This window comes from Canis lupus, chromosome 30, assembly GCF_011100685.1.
Source record: "Canis lupus familiaris isolate Mischka breed German Shepherd chromosome 30, alternate assembly UU_Cfam_GSD_1.0, whole genome shotgun sequence".
Lineage (NCBI taxonomy): Eukaryota > Metazoa > Chordata > Mammalia > Carnivora > Canidae > Canis > Canis lupus.
This window is the reverse complement of record NC_049251.1, coordinates 38,017,254-38,023,253: the sequence shown is the minus strand read 5'-3', so window position 1 is coordinate 38,023,253 and position 6,000 is coordinate 38,017,254. Positions and strand designations below refer to the sequence as shown.

At 42.7% G+C, this 6,000-nt stretch overlaps 1 pseudogene; it reads right to left on the bottom strand.

Annotated features, from left to right (window-relative positions):
- Window positions 1–5,123: 5,123 nt before the first annotated feature.
- LOC106558048 lies at window positions 5,124–5,587 on the bottom strand (annotated as a pseudogene).
- Window positions 5,588–6,000: the final 413 nt, after the last annotated feature.

Here is a 6,000-nt window from a genome sequence, read left to right as displayed (position 1 = left end):
CAACACCCCGGCCGGGCCGAGAGGGGGGCTCCGGGCCCGCCCCACCTGCCAGCGCGCACACTCGAGCCCCGACCCACGCGCTCCCGCGGGGACGCGGGGTCCGCTCTTCGGGGACCTGGGGCGGGGGGCGGCCGTGCAGAGCAGCAGCAGCGGGGCCGGGCCGAGCCAGCGGAGGCGGTGACCCCCGACGACCCGGAGCCCCAGCGCCAAGGGAGAACCCAGCCCAGGCCTGGAGGAGACAGACTTGCGGGCTTCTGTGCATGATGGCAAGCCCTGTCCCCTCTCTGAGCCTCAGGTCCACCCCCCACCTCCCCACCCCATGACAGGGGTCGCCTAGAAGTCGGGGAGTCTCTTTTCTTTTTTAGAGATTTCATTCATTCATTCATTTATTCATTCATTCATGCTAGACACACAGAGATAGGCAGAGACATAGGCAGAGGGAGAAGCAGGCTCCCTGCAGGGAGCTGGATGCGGGGATGATCCCCATCCCAGGACCCCAGGATCACACCTGAAGCTAAGGCAGACCCTCAACCACTGAGCTCAACCATCCAGGCCGCCCCAAGTCGGGGAGTCTTAACAAACTAGAAGACAAGTCTAGTGCCAGACTCGCTAACGGCCAGCTCAGTGGGTTGGACCCTGAAAGTGGTGTTTCTCAGAGGACAGGCTGGCTTGAGTGAACACCACGTCCTCTGAGCCTATAAGCAGGACAAAGATGGCTTTCCGTCAGGAGGCTGGCAGAGGGTCCCTTCAGGAGAGGGCAGAGGGCAGGGGTCAGCACCCCATCATCGCTCTGCTGTGAGAACACAGAATTTCCATCTTGGCCTGACTCCCTCCCCTCTCCCTTCCCCTCCCTTCCCCAGCCAGCAGCCTCTGGGCTGCCTCCCCCCAGCCAGCTGGTGTATGCTCAGAAAATCCAAAGTCATTGCCATGTGAGTGGAGGGGGATGTAATTAAGAAGGCCCCTTTTATTTTGTTGAGGTAGTTTCCTTGTATTGTTAGTTTGTTAAGTGTCTTTAACTTAAATGGGTGTCAGTTAGTAAATTAGATTAGTTTTGTCAGTGCCTTTTCTATATTGAAATGCTCCTGTGGTTCCTTCCCCTCCTTTTGTGGATGTGCTGTAAATTACATTAATACATTTTTGTATGTTGAACTATCTTTGCATTCTGGGAATAATCCCATGCGGTCATGGTGTATAATCCTTTGCATATGCCACTGAATTGTTTGCTAGGATTTTGTGGAGGATTTTTGCATGGATGCTCATGACATTTGGGTGTGGTTCTTTCTTTCTTTCTTTCTTTCTTTCTTTCTTTCTTTCTTTCTTTCTTTCTTTCTTTTTTTTATTTAAAGACTTATTTATTCAAGAGAGACACAGAGAGGCAGAGACATAGGCAGAGGGAGAAGCAGGCTCCATGCAGGGAGCCCGATGTGGGACTTGATCCCGGGACTCCAGGATCACACCCTGGGCCAAAGGCAGACGCTCAATGGCTGAGCCACCCAGGGATCCCTGCTGTCTGGTTTTGATAACAGGGTAATGCCTTTGTAAACTGAGTTGGGAAGTGTTCTCTCCTTTTCAGTTTTTTGCAAAAGTTTGAGAAAGATTGGTATTAGTTCTTTAAATGTTTGGTAGAATTCACCAACGAAGCCATTAGGTTCAGGGCTTTTCTTTGTTGGATTGTTTGGGTTTTAAGCAAAGTGTTACTCAAAACTTCTCAGCACCCTCTAGTTGTCAGATGTTGGGAAATTTTTTTATTACTGATTCAGTCTCCTTACTAGTTATAGTTCTATTCGGATCTTCTATTTCTTCATGATTTAGTCTTGGTGGGTTTGTGTTTCTAGAAATTTGTCCATTTTTAAAAGATTTTATTTATTCATTTGACAGAAGGAGTGAGAGAGCACAAGCAGGGGGTCAGTAGAGAGAGAAGGAGAAGCAGATCCTGCACTGAGCAGGGAGCCCAATGTGGGACTCTACCCCAGGACCCTGGACTCATGACCTGAGCTGAAGGTAGATGCCTGCCTGAGCCACCCAGGTGCCCCGAATTTGTCCATTTCATCAATGTTACCCAATTTGTTAGCATACAATTGTTCCAGTACTCTCTTGCAGTTTTTTTTTATTTCTGTAGAATCAGTGGTAATGTCCCCACTTCCATTTTTCAAAAGATTTTATTTACTTATTTGACACAGAGAGAGCACACACAGGGGAAGAGGGACAAACTGACTCTGTCGAGCAAGGGGCCTGACACAGGGCTTGATCCCAGGACCCTGGGATCACAACCCAAGCCGAAGGCAGATATTTAACCGACTGAGGCACCTCTCCACTTTCATTTCTGATGTGAATGATTTGTCTTCTCTTTTTTTCAGTCCATCTAGCTAAAGTTTGTCAATTTTGTTGTTTTTTTCAAACAACTAACTTCTGGTTTCATTGGTATTTCTCTTCTGTATTTCATTTCTCTCTGCTCTAGTCTTTATTATGTCCTTTCTTCTGCTAGCTTTGGGCTTAGTTTGTTCTTTTTCTAGTTCCTTAAGATGTAAGGTAGGTTGCTGATTTGAGAACTTTTCTTGTTTTTTAACATAAGCATTCATAGCTATTCATAATAAACAACAGGGAAGAAGTCAAATCTCATACAAGATTATTGTATGAAAAAGAGAATAAGGAGCAGAATTACATCCTTATTAGCAGTGAAAGCATACCAATAGGATATGAGCAAGAGACATAAATGACAATCACTTATTTCAAAATGACCGAGACGATCTTTCCTTTTTTTTTTAATGTATGCTCGGGCAGCTCCGGTGGTGCAGCAGGTTAGCGCTGCCTGCGGCCCAGGATGTTATCCTGGAGACCTGGGATCGAGTCCACGTCAGGCTCCTGCATGGAGCCTGTTTCTCCCTCTGCCTGTGTCTCTGCCTCTCTCTCTCTCTGTGTCTCTATGAATAAATAAATAAAAATCTTTAAAAAAAATGTATGCTCCATGCCCAGCGTAGAGCCCAGTATGGGACTTGAACTCACAACCCTGTGATCAAGACCTGAACTGAAATTGAGTTGGTCACCCAACAGGCTCTGGTGCCCCAAATGAACTAAAAGATCTTAAGGAAATGGTATGTGATATGAAAGCATAACATCAATTAGGACGAGGAAAGCTCAGAAATGAAGTGAAAGAGCTCAGAAAAGAATATACAAATAAAAGAAGAAAAATACAAAATAAAGCCTAAAACAAAAGGAACACAAGGAGGAATAAATACGGCAGGTAACGCTATAAGAGAAATATAAGGAGGAAAGAAGGAACATCTAAAAAATAAAAAAGGAAGATATAAAGGATTGGAGAAAAAGCAAAAAATATTGAAGAGAGAACAAAGATCCAACATATGAATAACAAGAGTCTTCTTAAGAAGCAAATCAGAGCAAGAGAAAACTTGTAATTCTAAAACTTATAATTCAAAAAAGTTGTCATGAAATTTTTAAAAATCGATGTTATGTTTTGAAAGATCTTACCATTTGCCTGAGATAACTGACCTAGAACGAGTGACACCAAGGCATAGTTTGGCAAAATTACCAGAACTTATAGAAAAAGAAAATTATTTTTGAGAATTTAAATTTTTATTTTATTTTTAAAAATATTTTATTTATTTATTCATGAGAGGCACAGAGAGAGAAAGACACACACAGGCAGAGGGAGAAGCAGGCTCCTCACAAGGAGCCCGATGTGGGACTTGATGCCGGGACTCCAGGATCTCGCCCTGAGCCAAAGGCAGACACTCAACTGCTGAGCTACCCGGTCATCCCAAAATTTTATTTTTATTAGAGAGAGAGCGCATGAGTGCATGTGAGTTGGGGAAAAAGGAGCAGAGGGAGAAGAAGAGAGAAAAAAATCTTCAGCAGTTTCCACATTCAGTGCAGAGCCCAATGTGAGGCTCTATCTCACAACCCTGAGATGATGACCTGAGCTGAAATCAAGTCAGGCTTAACTGACTGAGCCAGCCAGATGCCCCAAGAAAGAAATATATTTGATGAAACTAGGAGCAAGTAAAAAGGGCAAACAAATTGCAAGGGAAAGAAAATTCGGTTTTCATCATAAGAAAATGAAATATCTTGAGGAAAGAAAATGTGAACCCAAAATTTTATGTTTAGATAATTGATTTTTACATGTAAAGGCTATTGCTATGAAAAAGCTCCAGGAATATTGTAACCCTTCCTGGGAAATCTAGTACAGAGTGAGTTTCAATGGTAAAAAAAAAAAAAAAACAAAAAAAACAAAAAAAAAACAAACACTAGTTGTGAACATTAAACACAGAATTCCTTGGAGAACTAAAAGTGTTACAAGAGGGATGCCTCGGTGGCTCCGTTGGTTGAGTGTCTGCCTTCAGCTCGGGGTCCTGGGATTGAGCTCCACATCAGGCTCCCTGCTAAGCAGGGAGTCTGCTTCTCCTTATCCTGCTCCCCTTGCTTGTGCTCTCTCTCTTTGTCAAATAAATAAATAAAACATATTTTTAAAAAGTATTAAAAGGAAGAAGGTATTTAATGGTATAGATTCAGATAATACATAATATGTCTGTTGAAGTAGAGACGAGTGGAAGGGGTAGAGTGAAAAGTATGTGCAAAAGAAAATTTTTAACTTTTCTCCTCTTTTTAATTTTAAAAGTTTTTTTATTTTTAAATTATTTTTATTTTTAAAAAATATTTTATTTATTTATTCATGAGAGACAGAGAGAAAGAGAGAGAGAAAGAGAGAGAGAGAGAGAGAGAGAGAGAGGCAGAGACACAGGCAGAGGGAGAAGCAGGCTCCATGCAGGGAGCCTGACGTGGGACTCCATCCTGGGACCTGAGGATCACGCCCACTCAACTGCTGAGTCACCCAGGCGTCCCTAATTTAAAAAGTTATTCATTGATTTAAGCAATCTCTATACCCAATGTGGGGATCGAACTCATGACTTGGAGATCAAGAGTCACATGCTCTTCAACTGAGTCAACCAGACACTCCTTACACCTTTCTTAACAATTATATTGGTGATGATTGTACTCTTATTTTGGAGAGTGTTATTTATATAATGTGGGCTAAAGTAAATGAGTAATTATGGCTTACCCCTATGTTCTGTTTTTTTTTTTTAACATTCTTAGTTTATTAATCCTCTCATGAAAAATCTGCAGAATCATCACAGATAAAGCCACTGCAGAATCTTTACTCCTTCTGTTGTCCAATCTCCAGCTCACTTTTTGCCAGCACCAACATTGGCTTTTGCAGTCCCCCTGACTTTCTTCATTCTGTTTTTGCATTCTTTGCGCTGTTTTCTTGATGTCTTTTTCTTCTCATACAGGCCATGTCTTGCAAGTCTATGTTTGGGTTCATTTTTCTTTGCATAATCCAAGGAATCATAAATCATGCCAAAGCCAGTTGTCTTGTCACCACCAGGATGGGTTCTGAATCCAAATACAAATATGACATCTGGTGTGGTCTTGTACATTTTGGCTAGTTTTTCCCGAATTTCTGTCTTAGGTACTGTTGCCTTCCCGGGGTGAGGAACATCAATGAGCATCTGTTTCTGCTGAAGTGGTTGGTCATGAACTTCCTGGTCTGGATAGTTACTGTGTCGTTCATGATGGTGGCCAAGCTTCAAGCAGCCGGGGAGGAAAAGAGATACCCCTATGTTCTTGAGAACTAAGAATCTCAGTGTGGAAGACAGGAAATAAACATGCAACATAGAAAAGATTATGAACCCCCCCCCCCTGCAGCCTTGAATTTGAAGGAACCATATAAACTTTTTATCTCTATAAAGATCTAGATCTCTTTCTAGCTCTGACCACCAAAGCACCTTAGAAATAATGAGCAATCTAGTAGCACTAAGCATCTCTAGGTGTTGATTGGGATCTTGCAATACAATTTCCCACTAACAACCATTTGACCTTCTTGAAGGAATGGCTCATTTTGGGTTTGGGGCAGGAATTGTACAAGATGAGTCTAGGACTCTTGTCATGACAGTGTGGAAACCATCAAAAACTTCCAGGACTGTA